Raw genomic sequence first — 26,113 nt, forward strand, 5'->3', positions numbered from 1 at the left:
AGATTTTGCCTGGTGCAGATGATATGATTGGTGCATGTGCAAAATACTGTACCCTGAACCGAAGAACAGTATGAGCATCATAGAAGAGGACAAGACCTTGGGGCAAACACCTTGATTTTCCATAATATTGATTCTAACCTAAACATTTAAAAGTGTGGCATGATGCAAAGAAAAAAGGACAAATATCTATAATACTTCAAATAATCATAAAAATGCCAAATTTACAAAAGAAAATCTAAAATATTTTAAATCTTTATGTTATTGAATGTCAAGATTAAAAAAACCTAGTTTGCCTCAGATAACACATCAAAAGCTTAAAAAGATAGAGAAGAAACAGGCCCTTAATTCTAATTAATAGCATTGATTTTAGTGAAAGCAGTGATATTCTTAGATTGTTTTCTTGTTTCCCACTACATAGTTTTTAATAATGCACAACAAATGAGAATGCTGCTAAGAAGAAAGCTGAGAAAAGCCATTTTTAACATTTTTGCTTCTGCTAACAAAAGCTGAAAAAAGTTAACCTCTTGGAGACAGACAGAAAGAAATAAAAAGATACTTAAAACATGCATAAGATCAGGAAAATAAGGTCTAATTAATCCTTATAGATTGTAGGTTTGACTTACCTAGAGTCAAAGGAAAATCATTTTTACAACAGATGTAAAAGAGGAGTTTACCTCAGAATACCAGATAAAAAATGCAGGATCAAAATAGTCTGGTAACTCAAATCACTTTCTTTTTGTAAAATGGATGGAAATATAGTTTTTTTCTGGAAAGAAGTATTTATATCTTGTTTTACCTGGTATTCAGAGCATCTTCAAGACATTTTCCAATCTAAAGAAAAGTCAGAAATGAGTTGCTAACATAGTAATGTTACAATATATCTTGTAAGCTAGGGAACATATTCCAAAGTTCATAATTGAGAACTTCCTACACCTTTTCAAAATTCTAACAATATCCACTTAATTTCAGTACTTAAGATATATTAAATACCAATTAGATTATTCTAGCAGCTAAAATAGAAAAAAAATTCTATAAAATTCTGTGAAATTCACCATTAAATTCTGTATGGATTAAATAACTACCCTGTTTTCCCGAAAATAAGACCTCCACGAATAATAAGCCCTCCCTGAAAATATTGCAACACAGGAGCAGACATGAGGTGACCATGCTCACTGCTTCCTGTACCTCAAAAATAATAAGACCTCCCCAAAAATAAAGCCAAGCGTTTATTTCGGAGTCAAAAGAAAATAAGACCCTGTCTTATTTTTGGGAAAACATGAGTATTAATATGCTGCATTTCAAGGAGACTTTGAAAAGAGTGACCTAGCAACTGGGATCAAGAAGTTGTTGAAAAAGCCGCTAGTATTTTTTTTTAAATCAAAGCATAAGGATAAACATGTCTAAAAAATTAGCTAATGAACAAATGAAAACTAGGTTGATTGCTATTTGTTGCTAATGAATCTGATTTCATCCCAGCTCAACTCCATCAAGAAGGAATTTTCCTTTTTCATCACTTGGGCATTCTCCTGGATTCAAAGCTATTCTCTAACCATCAGGTACAGGCCAGGATTAAGTTGGGGTTTGTCACGTTGGACCAATGATCCAACCTTGACCAGATCACCAGGTGTGGGCCTTCTTAGACAAGGAAATCATTTAAATTATAATTTAGACCACGGATGTCAAACACTATCGCATCACTTGATGTCATGTGTTATATCGTGACATTTTTTGCCTTTGCAGAGTCGGGGTGGGTGTGGCTTGTGCAAGATATATCAGGCCCATGGGCCACCAGTTTGACACCCCTGATTCATATTGTGTTTAGATTATTGCAATATTTGAAATGACAATAGACATTTTAACTGGTTTAAATGCAGAGGCTCAATTTTCACCAGAGAGTTGAATAACATACTTTCAATTATACAGTTTCTGAATTGATTGCCAATAGGTTTATAGGGCAAAGTTTTCTTTTCATGGAGCATTTAAGTTCACTTTATGTCAAAGAATGGGGGAGGGCAGATGAAACACCTGGACTGAACTTCTCTAAAGTAATTAAATAAAACCAACCAGAGTACAAATCAGAGAGCAGAACCAAGAACATAAAACCAATTATAAACAAAGGTTTGTTGTGATCAAAAGCTTTTGATCTTATCCAGAAACAACTTAGGAGACAAAAGTGGTTTTCTTTTATTCTAAAATATATTCATTAGTAACTTCTGTAGCCTTTGCCCCACATTATTTAATTCTATCTTTGCCTTCACCAAGAATGGCAGCTAGTTGACTTTCCCTTATGAACCAGGACTTTAATAAAATAACTTAAAAGTTAGCTTCATGCAGTTATCAGTTTAATTTAAAAATCCTTTTGTATTGTATCCTTATTCTATACTTGCTTCAGCCCCAAACATTTTGTATCCACCAATAAAATATGATAGTCACAAAAGACAATACAATCCGACGACCTTGGAGTTCGTCTAATCTAGTGCAACCCCCTGCTCAAGCAGGAAGCTCTATACAATTTGAGACAAGTGGATGTCCAGCCTTTTCTTTAAAACCTCCAGTGATGAAGCACCTACAACTTCTGAAGGCAATCCACTGGTTAATTATTCTCACTGTTAGGAAGTTTCTCCTTAGTTCCAGGTTGCTTCTCTCTTTGATTAGTTTCTTGTTTTGCTCTCTGGTGCTTTGGAAAATAAGTTGATCCCTCTTCTTTATGGCAACCCATCAAATACTGGAATTCTGCTGTCATATCACTCCTAGTCCTTCTTTTTTCTAGACTAGCCATATATAGTTCCTAAAAACATTCTTCATATGTTTTAGTCTCCAGGTCTTTAATCATCTTAGTTGCTCTTATCTGCACTTTTTCTAACACCTTTTTTTTTGGGGGGGGGGTAATATGGTGACCAAAACTGGAAGCAACATTCCAGGTGTGGAAATATACTGGTTGTATATATTATTTTATTATATAATTATATAATCAATATTACATTATAAATTATAAAATATTATAAATATAAATAGATATTATATTACATAATATTTCAGGTGTGGAAATATAAAATGCCATTTTTGATATTACCTATAACAGAACTACAAACTTAAAATCGGGGGGCGAGGGGGGGCTATAACAGACTTCTCAGTTAAACTCAAAGTGCATAGATGCATAAAAGAAATTCCACCCTATTTGGCTATACTAGTCTTTCAAGTGTATATGTATGTATAGTGTATCTATAATGCAATCAACATGTGATTGTACTATTGGCTAATTGATCATGGAATGTGTAATTAGTTCCAAGATATTGGAAGCAATTTTACATTAACTTGGAGGCCAATGAAATCTAACAGTTCAGTGAAGTTAGATGTAGGAGGCATTTAAAACCTCTAATGATCTGCTAACTTTCTTCATTTGTGTTTCATTTCCACATTTACTTCCGATACCGTCTATGTTCCATCTGTTTTAATTTTGGTTCTTCATTATTAGTGGCAATTAAAGTGCTGTCTAACTGCATCGATGCAGGCCTATATTTCCCTAAATGAAATGAGGTAAATCAGTGTATTTTATTTGATGTTTATGATACAATCAAAATGTTCAGAAGAAGTTCACATAAGGCCCTAAAAGCATTCCCTATGAAAGCATAATGTAAATCAGCATATATAATTTTAGGCCCAATTGATTCTTTACTGGAACTTGCCGGAATCAGCAATTGCTAATGCATTTCCTAAACCAATTTGAGTCTGTTTAGGTTATTGAATCCTATGTTCATTACTTGTAACAATCTAATTCTTATACTTTCTGTTACACAATATGATTTATACAATTTACATTTATTCTGTACTAAGCTGATTACTATGGTACATGGCAAGAACATTTTCAATGTAGACAAGCAACCAAAATATGTAAAAACAAATAATACTAAATGTACTGTCTGGGTGTCACTTTTATGTCTTTCTGTATTTAAGATTTAGAAAGAGGAGTTCATTGTTCATAAGGTAAGTATTTTTTATGTTATCTTTAAATATGATCAAAATTAGCTGATTTTTTTAAATTATAGCATGTATAAAGTGATATATATCGGTGTCAAAAATTCTAACTACTCAGACCAGGTAATGGGAAAAGATATAATGTTTAGAAAAGAGATCTTGGCATAATGGTAAACAGTCCAATGAATGTATCAACACGATATGTATCTGCCATAAAAAATGTCAACAGGATGTTATGAATAATAGGAAATATTATTGAAAATAGAGATGTCAATATCATAATGTCCTTAAGTAAATCAATCGTGTGACTACATCTGGAATATCGTGTGCAGTTCTCATTACCACATAGGAAAAAGGATGTAATAAAGGCAGAGAAGGTTCAGAGATGGGCAACTAAGACTAAGGATTTTATTTTAACCTTTTTGTTAAGGAGAGATTGTAGCATTGGGAGATGTTTGGTCTATAAACTAGATAATAGAGATAAAAGATGATTCGAAGTGTACAAATTATGTGTGAGAGAAGTGGCAAAGACATGCTATTTTATAATTCCTAAAATAAAAAGCCAGAGATTATCCAATGAAATAAAGCTCTCAAAGAATCAGGACAGAAAAAAAAGAATGTTCAATTCAGTTTTGCAATTCATCAGTGGACATTTTTAAGCAGTTAGCTGACCAATGCAGAACAGTCTATCCCAGCAGGATGTGTCTTATATTTTCATGTACTTATGACCTATCAAATACATACTATTGAATGTTCAGGCATATGTCAGAGATGGAATATTTGGATTAAAGTGTGTTGTAATGAAAGCACTCATGGACATTAACTGGCTTTCATTTAACCACTTTCCAGAATTTAACACATGTGTACAATCTACAATTAAGATTCTTGTGAGACCACAAAGAGTGCTTACCAAATCTCTTCAAAATCTGGTGTAAATGTATTATTTTATGTGATATAAGCATTGGTGGGTTCCGGATCCCATCGGAATTAGTATGCTGTGAGGGGCCGGGAGTCCACCATGTGCATACATGCTGCATGTGCATGTGTACCCATCACCCACAATGCTCCAACTGCTCAGTGGAGCATTGTGCAGGTGCCGTACATTCCATGCGCATGCTCAAATGGCCCAGTTGGGTCAAATACAGGTAAAGACGATGGGCGGGTGGGCCCTACAGAGCACCATACCAGAACGGTAACTGGTGCTTCCAGCAGGCACCGGTACACCCATACCGGGGCATACCAGACGTAACCCACCACTGGATATAAGTAAACAAATGTAAAACCTGGAGAGGGGACTAATTATTTTAATGTAATTAATTTAGTGCTACTGAATTTAAATTAATCTATTTACCTTATCCACAACAACTCACCCAATTATCTCTGCCATTAACTCTTTTCTCAGATACCGTCCACAATACGCAATTTAAAGGTGTAGTATCTCCAAGCAGAAACTGAAAATCCCAATACTTTACATGGAATGGAAAGCAGCATCCTAAAATACAAAGTATTCATTTCTAGAATTTGTTTTGTAATCTTTGTTTCCAAATATTTACCTTCTCTATGAAATGTTTCTATGTATCAAGTTAAAAAAATGAAAATAAAAGAAAAAATATTTCTATGTACTGGTGAAGCACATTTGGCTATTTTAAAAATAAGTGTTTATTGCAGCATAAAGCCAACAGTCAGGTACAAAAAGAAAAGATAAAAATGGGAATACTGTACATAAGATTACAAAGAAAATAAATTAGTACAACTTTTCAGACCTCTCTAGAGAAGCAAAAGATAGATCTAAATATTTTTCAATGTTTGATATTTGTTGGTAAAAAGTAAAAGCAGTCCCTGCAGATTTTATTCCACTAGTTGTGGCTGACTCTAAGGGGCAGTGCTCATTTCCATTTCAAGGCCCCTTGGAAGACATTTTCGTGGTCATGTGGCCAGCATGATGTCATGGACCACGGTTACCTTCCCACCAAAGTGATACCTATTTATCTACTCATATTTGCATGCTTTTAAACTGCTAGGTTGGCAGGAGCTGGGGCAAGAAATGGGAACTCACTTGATGCTTCAATTTCGAATTTGGGCTGCTAGCTTTCCAGCCAACAAGCCCAGTGTCTTAAACACCAAGCCACTGCTGGAAGAACTGATGCAGAAGTTCAGGGAGTCAATCCATTATCCAAACTGCTATGTGTTCCTATGTGGAACCTTTATATTAATGAAGGTGCATTGTTTGGGTGTATGTACTGGCGAGTGCAAAGACAATAACTAAGAATGGATGTCTTTATAACCAAATGCAAAAGTGAAGTCATAAAGTGAATCTTAACAGTTCTTAACTTGAAAGTTAAGTGGTTAGCCATTACTTTCTTCCTAGAATTAAGAAATAATGATCACCTTAAATCATCTAGCTGGTCTGGAATTTCAGTTTCCTCATACCTAGTCTAACATTTTTACTACTGGAGCAGACTGGCTCTCTTAGATTGATATTATCACAAGATTCTCTGTCTGAAATGGCGTAGCATTTCCTGCCTGAGCAGGGGGTTGGACTAGAAGACCTCCAAGGTTCCTTCCAACTTTGTTATGCTGTTATTCTTCATAAAGCATGAAATAACAAATTATTTTATGACATTTGAATACTTACAATCATCATGGAACCTGGACTTTCAGTTTTAAGTCATTGCAATTGTAACTCAAGGCACCATGTGACTGGACTCAATTTTTACAATTGTCATAAAGTGAAACACCATAGTCATTAAGTGAGCCAGATGGTCATTAAGAAAATTATGTGGTTATTAAACAAATCCTTTCTTCTGAAGTGGTGGTCTTTTTTTTTTTTTTTTTTTGCTGAAAAGCAGGAAAAAAGTCACAAATCTGTCATGTAACTGCAGGATGTTGCATCTGGTCATGAATGGAAGCTGTTTGCCAAGAGCATGAAACGCCATCATGTGATTGGGGTGGGGAGAGCAGCAGTTGTAACACTGTGTATGGGCGGTAAATAGTTTTTTTCCTAAAAAAAAAATTCATTGTAACTTTGAATTGTCGTTAAAGGACTGGTTGCAAGTTGAGGACTACCTGTACTGTAACTTAAATATCATGAATAAACATTAGAACATATGCCTTGGATAATATTCAAGGACAAATTGGCAATTATAGATTCTTTATACTGTCATTGCAGAGTTGTTGTTTTAACAAATAGTAAATATTTTAAAAGTATTCTTAATGAAAATGGCCTTTATTAAAGCTGAATAGAAATCTAAACTCAAATTGCTTAAGTAGGATCTTTCTATACAATTAGCTGCTCCAAAAACAGCTGCTCCAAAAAGTTTGCAAACACATACTTTATTCTTTTAGTTATGTTCTCATTATGATGACCATAAAAATTGCCTTCAGCAAACACAAAATATTTTATTTATAGTTTTCTAATTCATTTCTTACTTTAGTGCTGATTTAACACAGAGAAAAAAAGCACACGCAGATGCTTTTTGGCAGATGAAAGAATTCAAATTTTTGTAAATTGAAATCCTGTCAGATTTTAAGAAATAAAATCTCCTGGGGAAAGTGCACATCTCATGGTTTGCTTCCCAACATATTTTTAATTGTTAATTCATTTAACAAAACTCCAATTTAAGAAGAACAGGTATTTAAAAGATATTATAAACTATATAATTATGATTCAATTGTTAATATTAGTGTTATACCCAAGCTAGTAGCAACAGAACATGGTCTTTTTTATATGTCTGCAATTAGATCAGTAAAACACAAAGAATATTCCTGGAATCTAGAAAATTATTTGATATATCAGTATGAGTTTACATTATTGAAAAAGAAGATCTCAGAATGAGAAACCCAATTTATCACTGTCTATTTTAGTCTTTCTGTAATTCAACAAGTATTTTATTACTAGCACCCTTTAAATCTTTGGTCCACTTTGTTAAACAACATGATTTGAAGGTTAATATATTAATACTTTATTTATTTATTTTGTGCCATCAAATTGATGTTGCCACTAAGCAACCACCCAGATCAATTCCAATATAATTTGTTCCAAACTTAGCTTTACGGGTCTTCCAACATTGCAACAAGCTACTGTAATTGAGTCTGTTTGTTGCTAGTTGTACTCTTCTTCACCTTCCTTCTACTTCTAATATTGATAATACTTTTATCAATATTATAAAAATTAGAACTTTTTTTCCCAATATTTTTCAATTTTTTCAACACACCAAAATCCAACTTTTACTTCCATAAAATGTTACAGGAAACATTTCCCACATATTTCTGAAATTTGTAGATATAGGCACTTCACAACATCTGAATATATTTTCCAAGATTTTCATTGCTACCCTAGCAATCTGTGTCATATTTCTTGATTACTGATCCATTCCTTTACTATTCATAATCAAACCTAAAACTACCTACCATTTCAATATTTTCATTGTTACTTCTAAAACTGTTAAGAATTTGGCTTTCTTTATGTTTAATCTTGCTTCCATTTTTACTATATTTTCCTTACTTTCAGATAATTAAGGTTGTTAATTATATAGTAGTGTTATCAGCACCAATACAGGATACCAATGTTTCTTCTTCCAAATTTACAACCACGGTTATCTTCTTCCAATCTAGGCTTCCATAAGATATAGTTAGCATATACTGTAGGTTGAGTAAGTAAGGGAAGATGATATGCCTTATTTCAGACCGTTGTCAACTTGGACAAAGTCTATTTCATTAAACACTATACTATACATTGTCTGGACTACAACTTCCTGTCTTGTGAATTGTGGATTTATCAGTTAACCATCCTACACTAGCAATAATGTTTGTCATCTCTTACTGATTCTTCTTCTGGGATTCACCATATTTCTGTACATTCTCCATCAGTTTGTGTAGCTTCGTGACTTAATAATAAGATTCTGATCTTATTAGGAGGAGGAGCTTCCAGGGGAATGGCTGCCGGCCTCTGAGCTCTGTACGACTATGGAGCTCGCTGATGCAGGGGGGGGGTTGCCCCCGGCTCTCTTTCCACCTGGAGGGTCGAGGATTAAGAGCAGCGACCACCCTGGCTTTCCATAGAGCCTAATTTGGCTTTCCAGGGTGGTCAAATAGCCAGGAGGAGAAGAAGCTTGTCCCAGCTGGAGCCGAGATGGGAGTTGGAGGCAGAGCTATGGTTGGAGCTCCAGCTGGAGGGCGGCGATGGCGGCGAGAAGCGAGGCAGAGTGAAAGAGTGGCGGCGACGGCTCCCAGCAGCCCGGGCGACCAGACGGCGGTATTGGTGATGCCAGCAGGGCCGAATGGAAGGGTGAGGACCGCCGGAAGGCCATTCGGGGGGCGGAACGAGGCCCATGATGCTGGAGGCCGAAGAAGGCCTGCAGGAGAGCCGCAGGCTGGCCGGAGCAGCGCTGGGGCTTGGTCCAACAGCTGGGGGTCGCTGAAATAGGGGGTGGGCCGGCCACGACAAGTCCAGCCCTTAATGATCTATGGAGTCTGGAGCCTAGAGCCTGGAGCCTGGCAGAGGGAGGAGACCTGTGGCACCAGGGGCAAGGGACATAGAGCTGGGAGGCAGAGGATTTTTCAACCCCTGCCATCAACCCCTGCCATCTGCCCCTGCCAAGACTGTGCCAGGTGTCCCTCGTTAATCATCAACATCTTTTTACAATTACCTGCCCACTTGTCATTGTGACTATTTACAACTGCTCCTGAGCTAACTACTGTGTGTGCCTGCGTGACTACCCCCACCATTTTCCACCAGCCCACTAGCAAAAAAAAAAAAAAAAAATTCCATCAAATATCCATTTAAATCATCTGCCTACCTACACCATAGATTGCCTCCCGGCCTCCATCTTTTACCATCTTCCTACTGTCTTCTCATCATCCCTTTATTTATCATCTGATGTGGAACCTGGCCCGCTGACTCATTTTAACATCCATGGCACCCTGGCCCTGGTTGCATCGCTTCCAGCATATATTCGAGGTCGGATTTGCTCCAGCTGCGGGAGTCCCCCCTCTCGCAGATATGGCCCTTCGCCCTCTCAAGGGCCCACCTTAATGACAGGTTTGTTAACCCCGAGAGGTGGAGGAAGCGAAGACTCAGGGGTTTTTTAACTAGACGCTTTTTATCCTTTTTAGGGAGTTCCAGGGTGGGGGGGAGGGATCAGGCCAGGAGGAGGACTTTAGCCAGGTGAACAGGTGAGGTCAAGGAGGAAGTGAGCGGAGGGGGGAGGGGGAAGGAAAATGACATTCCTACAGAGGGTTGTTTTATTCCAACGGTCGTGGGGAGGGGTGGATGTGAGGACCGAACAAAATCTCGTAGTCGGTTGGGAGACTGTGGCTGTTGGACACGCCCGGTCGCTCGTACCAACCCCCGCAGCCTAGGTGGCCAGGACTTACAGAGCCAGGGCCTGAGGCTGATGCTTTGCAATGCAAGGTCCGTTGTTAACAAGGCCCCCCTCATTAATGAGTTGATCTCAGAGGGGGAGCCGGACCTTGCAGGGATAACGGAGACCTGGCTGGGCCACGAGGGTGGTTTGCCCCTCGTGGAGATGTGCCCGCCAGGTTACCGTGCATTTCATCAGCCGCGGGCCTAGGTAAGGGTGGCGGGGTGGCGGTAATTATACGGGAGAGTCTGGAACCGAGGGAGTTCACTGTGCCACAGATCTCCGGGTGTGAGTCCCTTGGTGTGAAATGGGGCCCAGGGAGGCAGTTGGGCTTGATGATTGTATACTTGGCTCCTCGCTATGCATCAGCGGCCCTGTCTGAGCTCCTCGAGCTGATCGCGGAGACGGCAGTTGATACCCCCAAACTTGTGGTTATGGAGGATTTCAACTTGCCGTCGACGGGCAAAGCATCCGAGGTGGCTCGGGAGTTCATGGCTTCCATGACAGCCATGGACCTGTCCCAATTAATTCAGGGCCCCACACACGAGGGTGGGCACACACTGGACCTTGTTTTTGTATCTGGACAGTGGACGAGTGATCTGGGAATAGGGGATCTAGTCATCACACCCCTGTCATGGTCAGATCACTCTTCTCTCCGGCGCTACCCCCCACCACGGGGAGGCGGAACCTGATTGTCCCAGATGGTTCCGCCCCAGGCGACTGATGGAACCGGATAGGTTCCAGACGGAGCTTGGGTCACTTCCTGTAGCCCTGACCTGCTCCCGGACGGAGGACCTAGTGGCCGCTTGGAATAAGGCGGCTGCGGGGGCCTTGGACCGGGTAGCGCCTTTGCGACCTCTCCTGCGGCAACGAACCACCCTGGCTCCTTGGTTCACCAAGGAGCTGAGGGTGATGAAACGCCACAAGAGATGCCTAGAAAGCAGGTGGAGGTCCTCACGCTCCGAATCTGACCGAACACAGGTAAGAGCCTATTTACGGACCTACCTTGTGGCTCTGAGAGCGGCCAAACGTAGACACTGTGCCGCTCTTATTGCGTCCGCGGATAACCGCCCTGCCGCCCTGTTTCGGGTGACCCGCTCTCTCTTATTACAGAGGTCGTGGGAAGCCCCTTTGCAGGGTAGAGCAGAGGAGTTTGGGGAATATCTGCAGGACAAAATCGATCAGATCCGGAGTGGATGGGCCCCCTTCAGTGGACCCGGGGAGACGTCGGAAGCAAGTCTTGAGACACCATGCTGGGAGGGGTTTGACTCTGTTGCCCCCGAGGACTTGGACAGGTTACGTGGGCGACTGCGAGCCACCTCATGTTTACTTGACCCGTGTCCCTCCTGGCTTGTACTGGCATCCTGGGAGGTTACACGAGGCTGGCTCCTGGGTCTGGTGAACGCTTCACTGGAGGAGGGGTCCCTGCCGGCCGCCTTGAAAGAGGCGGTGGTGAGGCCCCTGCTCAAGAGGCCTTCCCTGGATCCTGAGGAACTAGCTAATTACCGTCCTGTCTCCAACCTTCCCTTTTTAGCGAAGGTTGTAGAGAGTGTGGTGGCGCAACAGTTCCCTCGTCACCTGGAGGAAGCAGACTATCTAGACCCACGCCAGTCCGGCTTTTGACCCGGTCACAGCACGGAGACGGCCTTGGTCGCGTTGGTAGATGATCTATGGAGGGCCAGAGATAGGGGTTGTTCCTCTATCCTGGTCCTATTGGATCTATTAGCGGCTTTCGATACCATCGACCATGGTATCTTATTGCGCCAGCTGGAAGAGGTGGGCGTAGGGGGAACCATTTTGCGGTGTTTCCGCTCCTACCTCTCCGACCAGACGCAGTGTGTGTTGGCAGGGGAGCAGAGGTCGACCCTGAGGCCACTCACTTGTGGGGTGCCTCAGGGTTCGGTCCTCTCGCCCCTCCTGTTCAACACATACATGAAGCCGCTGGGTGAGATCATCCGTGGTTTTGGGGTTGGATACCATCTGTACGCTGATGATACACAGCTGTACATTTCCACCCCAAACCACCCCAACGAGGCCGTCGAAATGTTGTCCCGGTGTTTGGAAGCCGTCCGGGTCTGGATGGGGGACAACAGACTTAAACTCAACCCTTCCAAGACTGAGTGGCTGTGGCTACCAGCGCCCCAATTTAACCAGTGGACGCCATCGCTGGCCATAGGGGGCGAATTATTGCCCCCCGTGGAACGGGCGCACAATCTGGGCGTCCTCCTTGATGCCCGGCTGTCGATGGAGGACCATCTGACAGCCGTGGCGAGGGGGGCGTTCCACCAGGTTTGCCTGGTGCGCCAATTGCGCCCCCTATTGGATCGGGATGCCCTACGCACAGTCACTCATGTGCTGGTGACGTCTTGCCTGGACTACTGCAATGCTCTCTACATGGGGCTCCCCTTGAGATGCACCCGAAGACTACAGCTAGTTCAGAATGCGGCCGCGCGGGTTATCATGGGAGGAACAAGATACTCCCACATAACACCATTCCTGCGCGAGCTGCACTGGCTGCCTGTGGTCTTTCGGGTGCGTTTCAAGGTGTTGGTCACTATCTTTAAAGCGCTCCATGGCATGGGACCTAGTTACCTGCGGTACCGCATCTCACCTCACACATCTCTACGACCTATCCGCTCTCACAGGGAGGGACTCCTCCAGGTGCCATCCGCCAAGCAGTGCCAGCGGGTGACGCCTAGGAATAGAGCCTTCTCTGTGATGGGCCCGACCCTCTGGAATGACCTCCCCCCCGACATTAGAACTGCTAACGACCTCTGCTCCTTCCGACAGAAGCTCAAGACCCACCTGTTCAAATTGGCTGGCTTAGCCAATTGATAGCTCCATCTTCCACCTCCTGGCAAACATTTTATTGGGAATTTTTTTAAGGGAATTTTAATTTTATTTGTATTTTACTAAATATTGTACAGTATATTCTCTACCTCCTCCATCTACGTCTATGTCTATGTCCATGTATTTGTATATGGTTTTAATAATGACTGTACACCGCCCCGAGTCCTGCTTAGGAAAGGGTGCGGTCTAGAAATAAAAGCTTATTATTATTATTATTATTATTATTATTATTATTATTATTATTATTATTATTATTATTATCTAACTTTACCTTCAAATATTAGAAGCTCAAGTATGGGATATCTTATAAGGGGTTCAAATGTTGAGATTGCAAATATGTAGAACTTCAATATTTGCCTTTGATCTAATTTGAAGTATCTTATTTATATTATCTCTTCAAAGATCTTTTGGAAGACACTGTTTTTTCCATGTGTAATTACAAATTCCTGAGAATGTTGTCTTTCTTGGCTTTGTCTTCTCTTGTTTTCTTGCCAATTTCAACTGTTTAATCTGATATTCAATTTGCTTCTATTTGTGATTTTTCATAATCTCTTTTCGTGTTAATCCCTAACTACTTTTCTTATTTTATTCAATAATCCCTGGTTTCCTATCAGGTTCAGGACTTCAAAGCAAGTTCTGATATTATCCTTTACAAAAATATTTGCTAAGTAAGGTCTACTTCAAATTGGACTTGATTGTAAAATTTGCCAACCTGCACTTCTTCTATATCGGTAACTGGACTATCAACATAGATAACCCTCATATTCAAATTTAATTGCTATTACTCAATTGTTTACTGCCTTGTTTACAATTTTTTTTGAATATGAGAGCAGTATGGTTTCTTCTTTGGTTTTCATTTCCTGAATATTAAACAGTATGATCTAGCCTTCCAGTCCACTAAAACTCTCTTATACCTAAAGTCTCAGTGTAGTAGAAATCTTGAAAGATCCATTTCATCTTTCACTGTGTTGAGCTTTCTCATGTTTATGCTTGTTACATTCCATGTTCTACCCTAATTATGATTTTGCAGCTTCAGATTTTCTTTTCTTCCATGGCAATCTCATAAAATAGATGTTCTGAAGGCTTTAATGTAATTCTGTCCATAACATTAATAGTCCAAAAGATGCTCAGTTTTACCTACATTGTCATCTAATCTGACAGTCCAATCATTAAGCACCATATCATCACCTAATATTATCTATCTGTATCTTTTATTTGATAAAACAGACGTGGCTTATCATTGCAGTACAGAATTCTCTTATACCTGGCAAACCTATGTTATGCATGCAAGAGGTGGCACGCAGCACTCTGTCTGTGGGCACATGAGCTGTCTCTTCGGGTCAGGTCAGGTCTGCTGCATATGCGTGCACACCTCCCACTTGCCAACTGGTCTTCAGGTCTTTGCCATGCGTGGGGGGTGGGTTTGCATGTGGGGATACATGTGCGTATGCACAGGGGCGGTGGGGCACACAGGGGCAGGGCACATGCAAGGGGAACATTTGCATGTGGGGGGCAGCATACATGCAGGGAGCACATGCAGGGCACACATGCAGGGGGCGCACATGTGTGTGGGAGCAGAGTGCATGTGGGGAACGCTGCAACCATGAATGGGGGCATGCACAGGGGCCACACACCCATTGCATTTTGGGGGTTCAGGCATGCACATGCACTTGGGGCACTCGGTCTGCAAACAGTTAGCCATCACTGGTACAGATCCTTTGCCATTGTCACTGAAATGATCATCTACTTCTAGCAACATCCTATGTCATGTGCTGTTGGCTTTATCTCTGCACCTCTGATAACCTTCACATCTTGGATGACCCTGCTGGTAGTGCATAATCTTGGCACACACTCCAAGTGTTATTGTTCATTCCTCCCATGAACATCTACCTTTTGCCACAATAACGCAGCACAGGAGAACTTGAGGGGCAAATTAATCATATAATTACCAAATGTTAATAAAATCGTAATGAACGGGATTGACTGTTAAATCATGTGACAGGAGACTAATAGAAATTAGTATATATTAATAATGTAATAGTATGATATGAGGCTAGTATTAATTAGTTTGTGAGAAGGGTATATTTAGTTGCTGTTGTTTTTCATTTTATCCCCATTATACCTTTCTTTTTTATACATATACATATACATACATAAAGTTATACAAAGAGGAATAGTATCATAGTTTGTAGTAGAAACTGACAACTTGTTTGTGATCAGTGGTCAAGCTTTAATTTATAAAACATAGGACTTCAAGGACTGCATCAGAAAATGAATTTATTGGAAAGGATATGTCAAAAGTTTTTAACCTTTTGTTGTTCCAAACAGGTCTATAAATTATTCTTGAGAACTTAGATTATTTTTAAGCTATTTTATTTTTAAAATAGAAAACTGAAAAAAATCGCACCAATAGAAAGTAGTGATTTACACCATCACCGATATGTAATGGTCATGAAAGCTCAAAATGGGGCCTTAAATGGTCATTCTTCCTATATCCATAGTAGAAGTATCAGTTTGTATATGAAGTATGAGTTAATCAGTTCATGTTTCTCAATTTATTTTTAAGAGGATGGGGATTATTTTTTAGAATTCACGTTTCTCATAATCTTGTGATTCAGTTTGCTTAAGAAAAATGAATGACTTGAGCAATAGTAATAATTTCCCTACATGTTCTATTTGTTCAATTACACACAATCAACATTTTTGGAAATAAAGCAATATATAACTAAGAATAAACACAGAGATATACATACAAAATCAACAACTTCATCCATGCCTAGTCATCAATAAAAAGATTTGTGAATGGAAAAAGATGCAAGCATGATAATGATAATTTATCTTTGGTACACTTTATAAATATGATAACATTCCATTGTGTGCTCATACTTCTTCATTTCCAGTTCAAATCAATATAAAGCAGAGCTCACTACACAGTATTGCTGACAGATGACATTTAGATTCATAAATATTTTTCATACATACTTATTCACATGCAAATAAATGTAGACACTCATTAAATGTTATTCCTGAATATAAAACTTGACATAATAAATAACTTGATAATTAATACATTCCCTTGAAGCAAAAAGTATTTGCATATTGCTACTGGAAAAAGATGTCTGGGAACTGCTATCAATATATTTTGCACATACATACACACACACACACACACATACACAGATTTCTGAAGGTTAATTATAAGCATATCTCTCACTCTAGGTGTATAATCCATCATATATTTAAAATATATGTAAAATAAACCAGGCTATTCATTAGTGCAAAAAATGGTACATCTATAAAGTGTGAAAATAAGTCCTAGTGGAGGATCACAGTGCAAAAGGACTATTCTTCTATTTGTTTTATATATTAGAAAAGTAACTATCTACCATTCAATTGGATGAATTAGGATTCTATAGAGCAATAGAATTAATAGAAGAACTTGCTGCCATTTTGTATTCATACCTTTAGTAATATTTGTTCTTTGGTCACCTCAAATGAATTTATTAGATGCGCTATTAAGACAACCAATAGATAAATGCATTAATATAAATGCATTAATATAAATCTTACATTCATGGGATTAGCCAAGATTGGGCCAACAATTAAAGGCATTCTAGAATCTTGCAAGCTTTAATACAAACACATATTTTGTGGTCTCCAATCAATCACTTTCCTTATTTTTAGACAAACAGCATGTTTACAGTTTATCTATTGCAGAAGGCATTCCAGATGGACACAAGATAAGTCAGCTTTGTAAATTATTGGAGAGGAAGCACAGGTAAACCTTTCAAGGGAGGAAACTAGAAGGTGCTATTGATAATGTAACATATATTCAAAGAAAGTTATCAGCCAAAGAGAAAATAAAATGAAAGTGACTGAGAAGAAGAAAACAACAGCCCACCCTTTACACAAAAAACTACATTTTTGGCATCCACAATATGTTGAAATTTAGCATTGCCTTTCACTTATTTTGTATGTGTCATATATTATGCATGTTTACCCAATATGACTTTCTTTAAAGATTTTGTTTTAAAGGAGATTGGATTATACAGCATATGAATATTTTTAAAGATAGTCTGCAAAATAAGTCTGCAAAAATAAGAGGTTTTTTTTTTTTGACAAAAATGTTGGTTAATTAAAGAATTAAAAAAATGTATGTTACATTGTATTAAGACAACTGAGATTATTCCTTGTAAGAAAAAAAGAAGAAGAACGGCTTTTAAGAGTTTCCAATAGCTTGAAGCTTTCCTTACTCCCATTGAAATAGATACAAAGATTCTGTATCAAAAGATGAATTCTCCACCCTGAGCTGCCCTAGAGGCAGCTTTGCTGTACTTATTGGCCCGGTGTAATCAAGAAACTAACCCACTTCCTTTTCTCTCTCTGTCTCTCTACAAGTGGTAGACTCGACAGCCAGTGGCACAGGAAGAAATAACAAACAAGCAATGAGACTGAGATGAAATACTTTCAGCGTAACGGTATGTGAGTCAGAGAATAAAGAAAACCATCCTCACATGCCACACAAAGCTTTCTCTATCCCAGACTGTCTCATTCACCATCTGAGATTTTGATTCTAGGCTAGGTTGCCAGGGAAGAAAAGGAGCCCATTAAATGCAGGACCAGAATGATCTCACATGAAATCAAGGTCACTGTTTAACTTCACACTGTAATTATGAATGGGTTACAGGGAAATATCACATTCTTGGTCTGAAACTCTAGTGCTTCCTTCAGAGACTCTAAAAATGGGAACTAATTATTATCTCTGTTAGAGATGAAGAATTTTTGGGTGGGGTGGGGGATAATAATGATGGCAAAATTATCTGTTTTACAAGTGATGTTGAACAGGGTTAATTCTTTAAGTGGATTAAGTCACAGAAACATTTTAGTGACTAAATGCCAGTGGTATTATATAAAAGAACAGGTGGCAATAAGCATAAGTATAATCTTTATTGTCATTGTACTTAACTACAACAAAATTGGTTGGCAAAATTGGTTGGTAAACAATTTCGTTGTATTTAAGTACAATGACAATAAAGATTATACTTAGTGACTAAAATGCCAGTGGTATTATATAAAAGAGCAGGTGGTAATAACCTTTTTGTTAAAATTTCTGCCCTGAAAATGTACATTGTTCACCAATTATCTTTCTTCCCAACATTAGACGTAAGAATGGTAGGGTTTCTATATAGTGTATGACAAAGAGAATGCATGTTCTTCCTCTCCTGGCAGTGAATCATTTGGCAACTTAAAGTGAGAGGTAAGATTTTTTTCTTTAATGATCTAGTTGCAAAATACTGGCATCCATGGGTGAAGGGTCAGATTGATGAAGTAACACTTCAACATCCCAATACAAATTTTGGTGCCTCTGGTGTATGCTTTATGACATCACACACATAAACAAAAGGGGGCATAGTTACTGAGTGCCTTACAAATGGACTGCAGTTTTGAAAGTCACACTGTTGTCAATCTGATGAAAGGCAGAAATTTCCTAAAATTCTACTATTATAAATCTGCTGTTGTTGATACTGTGTAAGTATCAACAACTCTTTGGACCCTTAAGGAATGAGACCATATTGTAGAAGTGATGTCATATTCAAACATCTATCAGAATAAGGGCACCTATGACCCATTTATAATCTTGTTGTTTCAACCCTAGAATACATTTATAGCAGGTTTTGCTATTTTGTGCATTTGGTCAGTTACAGAGAAGCTGATTTCCTAGCTTTCCCTTGCTGTCTTTTAAAGAAATAAGTTGTTAATCCAGTTTCTACAACAGAAGTGGAAGTTTCCGAAAAGAAGGGTTATTAATACCATGTTCTCTAGCCCTGGAAACTACTTTAGAAACATAAGACTTTTGCTTTATGTGCCAAATATCTAACTAGGCAAGCATTCTGGGCCACAGGGTCAACAGCCAAACACTTATATTTGTTGCTCCTGTAATTCATATACTGCTTAATAAAAAATTCTATTTGATATAACTCAGGTAAGTTTATCTCATCCAAAATCAACAAATATTCTTGACTAGAACAGATGTAAGGAAGAATGGTTGCACATTTATATTTGTTGACAGCAAAGATGCATTTCTAAAAATGGCATTTTCTCACTCTTGTTATGACTTGGCATAAGGAATTAATTTCACAGAACATTGTACAACCTAATGAATATGCTTGCTTCTAATAGTAACTCCAGGTCTCTCAAGCAGAGTTGAGAGAGAAATTTTCACACCTGTGTGTCTCAATTCACTGAATTAAATAATAAGCTATCGCAGAGACAATGGTTAATGATATCTCTATGGGATGCATTTTCTGCTGACAGAGCCATGCTAAACAGTAACGGTAAACAGTTCTGTCTTTCCCAATATTGTATAACATTAACGTACCACCAAACTTTTCTTTCTGTTTCATTTGTAAAGTTAGTTGTAACAGCTATAAGTATTTTATTTTGTCACTAGTTTATGAAAATACTGTTTAAATTAAAACATGTCAGATTAAATTGCAGTTTTTATATAATGAAGTTATTTCTAAATTTACTAAAGCAGAGATTCAAATTATTAATGTACCATAACATCATAATAAAAAAAGTGTTAATTGTGCATATAATAGTCAAAAACCTCATAACCATAATTTTTCCCATTATGCTTCAGCTATATGACTCCCTATCTATTTATCATGGCTCCCTCTACTTATTGGCAGCAAATATATATGTACAGATACAAGTATCAACATTTGCTGCCAGTAAGTAGAAGGAGCCATAGTAAATAGATAGGGAGTCATATACAGTATCTGAAGCATGATGGGAAAAAAAATCATGGTTATTATATTTTGGGCCATTATATGCCCAGATGGCCCACTTCACCCTGGTAGCTAAAAAACACTTTCTTCTGAAAGAAATGTTTAGTCTGTGAACTGGCCTACTTTAGTTTTCAGTCCATTGTCTTGGATGTAAAACCATAGTTGAAGTTAAAAAGAGATTGCTTGATTTCAACCTACAAAATGACATGCAACTTTTTTATCCTTGCTACAGAACCCTTGATAGTAATCGTTATGCCCCCCCCCCCCTACATATTTATAATTATCTGTTTCTCATAGAACATTTACTATGGCAGGAGCTGATGTTCTACTCTCAAAATTCATGAAGGAAAAATTTAACAATACCCTTACGAGGAATCCCTATGCATATCTAGCATTTGCTTGATGGTATCCTGCACAATGTTATTAATTCCTTTGTATTAGTATTTGTTAATATGCCATTATTATAATTATTTTAAAATATTTTCATTGTCACAGTATTATTATTCACCTTTTTTCACCATTTCTTCCTATTAACATCACTTATTTGGGATAGTATATCAAGTTACTTTTACATTGTAGCTAAATTAAGTACTGTATGACATTAAGTCCTTTGAGTTAAGATTTCGAGTCAGTTCCATTATGTCTAATATGGTATAATTCTAAACTCTTAATAATAACAAATACTTTCCCAGGTTACTGTTTGAAACACAAAATAGGAAAGTTCCATACAGCAGTATTTTTCTTAGTTAATATTTGTAATGATGGATAATTACCAAAAAGCAAAACATAGAAGTAATTTTACTTGAAACAAAATGTCAATTATATAGGGAGGGGGAAAATCTACACATTTTTTGATAGAAAACATGCTCCTGAAACAACATACTTAAATATTGATGAAGTGGTAAATCCTATTAAATTCAATAAAATTTTTAATTAAATGCTTTCAGAATATGTGATTAATGAATGAATAATCTCATAAACAATGGAGAACTTGGGAAAATTTTAAAAAGGAAAATGGATGTGTTAAACATCACAGAATCAAAATATTACACTGAAAAGAATAGTTTTTCTGCAAAGTTTTTCTAAGATCTATTGGTGTGCTCTAAGAGCAGTGCTTCTTAACCTTAGTAACTTTAAGGTATGTGGATTTCAATCCCAAAATGCCCCAGCCGGCATGTTTTACCACAGCTCATACCACACACACAAACAAACAAAATGTCTGTTTTTATCTCACACACAAATAAAAGTAGTCCTTTTATTATCAAAATATTGTTTCTGTTGCACGGACTCCCTTAAATTTAGCAATCTAATTTATTGTAGTATATTTCTGTACCTCTGCTTGTCAAATTGAGTCTATATTTTCCCCTTTTGCTGATTTTAAAATAATTAAACATTTGTTATACTCAAGTAAAGTCTTACAGTTGAAAAAAAAATCTAGCTTTTTGTAACCATATGAGAAATGTATTTAAAAATTGTCTTATTTCTGCAATATGACATCACCACTATTTAGAATTAAGAAACACGTGCTGGATATCTTTTCATATTATAGAGTGAGAATGGATTTGCTTTGATTTAATCTCCAGCTGCTCAGTTAATATATTACATTAATTAAATTCTTCCTCTTGAATGCTTCCTTAGTCTTGGTTTTATATTAAAAATACCTTTTCAAATTAATTTGAAATATTGCTTTACCATTTTTCTATAGTTTAACATTGTGATAAGACCATTGGCTATAAATAAGTGACAATGCATGTAGTCCCTAGGATAATAAGACACTTTTAGATATGAAAGGTGAATATTGTAGATGGGTATTATGTCTTATCAGCGTTCATAAAGTACTATCAGTGGGAAAGAAAACCCTGTTATTTGATTACAAGATATTTTAAACCACAAATGTTTCATAACCGCCATGAAGGCAAATTAAAATTATATCAGTACAAAAATGCTACAGATGAAATTATCTGAATTGAATCATTTGATGTTGAAGGAGTTTGCTCTACTGAACTTTTATGTACAAACCCTTGTGAATCTGAGTGGATAAGTGGATAGGAAAATGTACATAGAGATAAAGTGTGTGTTGATACACCAACAGACAAAAAAAAAAAAAGCTAAAGAGAAAAGAAAAATAACAGAATACCTTCTCATCATTAACCAGTATCCAGTATCCAGACAAGCATGGACTAACAGTAAACAAACAATCAAGCAGTAAACAATATCCTACTCAAGGAACTGCCAAAGAGAAAACAATATCCCCACAAACACTGTCAGGCTATTTCATGTTTGAATATTAACAGAGATGAATAAATTTATTTATTTAAGATTAAGAACCAGATTGTTAAGGCCAATATGCAAATACTCCTACTATAGTGCAAACAGCATAGAGCAGTGATTCTCAACCTTTTTTTCACCACAGACTCTCCCATGGCCACAGACCCCCCCAAGAATTAACTCAAGATTTAAATAAAAACATTCGTAAGCCTTCACAGACCTCCCCCTCCCCCATGATGACATTATAGTTCTCCACCCCCCATCCTCAGAGTGTGCTGTAAAGTACTATGAGCCAGTGTAGCAGCCTAAATGCTATTGCTATTATTTATTTATAAATAATAAATAAATAGTTATTGTTTATTTACTTAAGAAGAAGATTTAGTCATTGGTTTCTGAACATAATGGTAATAATTTGTTCTTGTATTCACATTTACTTGTCACAATCCTTAAAACAGATCTCATTGGGTTTTTTTTTAGTTTTAATTGCATCAAAATGCAATAAATTACTATATTTGATAATGACTTTAGGAATGCTGCTATAATGGTGTAAGCTGTTCAGTATAAAGGCTTCTGCGCTGAAAAAAAAAAGGGGAAAGAAAGAGACAGAGACTAGCATTTTAAAAATCAAATGGCCTGCATATATGTATGTTTCTTTGTTTGCTTTGTGTGTTGTTAGTAATTTCTGGGTCAGGACCTCATAAGATGCTACCCACATAGAAAACAAAATTGTCATATCTGAACAACACACCTAGAAAAGAGATCAAATAATTAGAAGACTGTATGCATAAGACTTTTATTCCATTTATTATACAGCACATTTTCGTATTTCATTTCAATTAAACATGAAGTGGAAATGTTTGCTGAGCATTACTTTTTGTTCACATTTGTACCTTTCCCAAACAAGAAAAATACTTTAGATTCATTATTTTCTTGCCTTCTGCAGCTTTGTGCAATGTTTTATCAAAAACCTTTCTTGTTAAAATGTGACAGTGCTTTATATTACATAATGTCTCTGGTTATGACAGTGCAGAAAAAAATGGTAAAAAGACATTTGTTGTCAACACTAAACAGATCCGGGCAAACTGTTCCCCCCCCCCCCTCAAGACCTGTGTAATTTAATTGAAATGCAATATATCAGGAATATTAGGCAGCTGCATTTTTGAAGAAAAATGGCAAAGAAAAACAAATGCTCAAGTGTTTAGAGGAACAAGTGGTACAAATTTATTCATTCAATATATCACTGAATTATTTAAAACTTGGCTTAAGCACAAGGTTACAGAATAATTTTAGTAAGAATGCAGTTGTGGCACGATGCATTTTTAAAATTCCAACTGCACCTATAAAGTTAATCACAGTGTATAGCATGCAGGGTTGTTTGGAGTTTTTGTTGGGGTGTGGGTGGGGTTGTGGAATACTTTAAAAGAGAGGCAGATAAAGATTTTAAATCTAGCAGTTAAACAAACAGCCAATAGAATTATTTATAAATTTCAGAAAACTGGCTCCTTTTCCTTTTCAATTAAAAATGACTCGTTCAAAAGAGTTAGTTATTTAATTTAGTGCTACTATATTTTGAAATGCTACCTGTTGCATTTGTCTAGCAGCCCTGAGTTATGATTTATTGATTTAATTTTTAGTCTGGCCAATTTTAAAATGATCCTAGGCAACTTTCCAAGTTTTTGCTTTGTATTGATTTATAAAAGACATAAAACCAACAATTGCCATCCTATAAAATCTTCCCAACTTAAAGCTGTTCCCTAACTCTGTTCCAAAAGTATGGTATGAAATCTGCTGGCTGAAGATGGACACAGATTAAGTTTCTCCCAATAGCTCCTTCTATAAGAAAGTGTTGTCTTCCCTCGCTCCCCCAAAAGCATGCAAAAAGAGCACGTACTTTCTCAGAATTCCAAGAAAAAAATCATTGACCAGATTTCTAAAACACACACTGCTGTGTTTTTCCCACTTATTTGCCATTTTAGCCACCGTTTCCTTCTTATTTAACACTAGCCAATAACCTGGCATTGCCCGGGTATTTATTTATAGGGGGGAAATGTCCAGACCAAACATAATTTCTAATGTTGGATTTTCCCCCTTACCAGAATGAGTCCCCTTGTTGAGTACTGTGAAGCCGTTACCATGGCAACTCCAGTGCTCTGTACAGGAGAAGCCATTTTAAGGCACAGCAGGTTGTATCTTAACAGAACACACCCCCCAAAGGGTGTTGGGGTGTCTTACCCCCACAGTATTACTTTCCAAAGAGTAAGTCATCTATGTACCTAGTTTGGTTGAAATTGCTCAAGGCGTTCCAGAGTTATGCTGGAACACACACACACACACACACACACACACACACACACACACACACATTTTTATATATAGAAGATTGCAGATCGAGATGGCGATATTTATTTATTGAAGGAATCTCTGGCATTCTGAAAGCAATGTTTACCTGAGTAGTCTAGTACAGTTTGCTAATTTTAGTTTTTGAATCCAGTCCATTGTAATTTCTCACCTTTTGTTTTAAATGTAATTTCTAACTGATTGCCCTGGAAATGGCAGACAGATTGAATAGCAGGGAATTGAGAGAAGAATGAATTGCTGGGAATCTTTTCTTTCATTCTCTTAGTATCCTTTTTTTTTATTCCATGAAACTAAGGAATAAATAAAGGATTATATTTATACAATATTATATCCCTATCCCAATGTTCCCTTTTATTCGTATCCATATCATGGATTCAAAATCTTGTTTATACTTAGATGTTGTCTAATACATGCTTGACAAAATAAATAGAAAATAAAAATAAATAAAATAAAATAAACATTTTTTTAATCTTTACTTGATGAAATAAATTAAGATAAGAGCTATACTTTCAATCAGAAAGTGATTCTAATGCTTCATAAAAAATAAATAAAACACAACTGAAATTATTTATTAAACTTATATACCTCCCATCTTGCAGCTCTGGGAAACTCTGAATTATCTTTTTTTTTACAGCTTTAAATTGTTGAATTATATATAAAAAAGTTTTGTACTGGTCTCAGTTCAATTCATGTTTCCTAGGACACAGCAACATTAAAAACAATACATCCAACATTAGTATTATTTTTTACAAGGTGGTAGTTGTAGTAATTGGTGGTGGATGACTGAGAATCTCATAGACATTCAAGTACTAACATTGCTAATGTTTTTTTTTTCTTTTTAGTTTTTCCACTTTTCTGAAACAAAATTTTAACAAAAATACTGTACTGTATCCATTTAACTTTTTCTTCTCAGACTTAAGATATTGGCATAGGGAGCAAGAAGATTAAAAGCAGTTTCAAATCTCCTTTGTCAACCAGTCAGGCTACACGATTGATTGTAAAACTTCCACTTTCAGTCATGAAACACTGAAGTTTTGTGTGGATTGTGGAAGTCTGTTTTCCCATTCATGAAATTGCTTTCCCAGTTGCTTAAACTCAGAATTGACAAGTAATCTTATCAGCAAGCCTATTGAGTTATAGTCAGTTTTACATTCCCAACGAGAAGCTTGATTTTCCCTGGTTATATAAATAGATGTTACCAGCAACCCCATCTTATTCCTGCCTGTCGATTTGCTAGCCAGTTTAAAATTTGCCCAGCTTTATTTTTCTCTGATGGATGTACGGCCCATACACTGACAGCTTGCCTATAATCCTGTTTGCAGCTGTTGTAAAAAGCACCTGGCTGTTAAAGTTGTGTCATTACACTGTGGGAAGAAATATCTCTCAGGTTGAGTTCAAAGGCACTGGAGACAAAATGGAGGCTGGAGGCTGATTGGAAAGAAAGACCATTTATTGATGAAGCAGAACCACAAAGCACATGTTATTGTGGGCAGCTGACCACATGGAATT

Source organism: Natrix helvetica (genome assembly GCF_964273705.1).
Source record: "Natrix helvetica genome assembly, chromosome: 7".
Lineage (NCBI taxonomy): Eukaryota > Metazoa > Chordata > Lepidosauria > Squamata > Natricidae > Natrix > Natrix helvetica.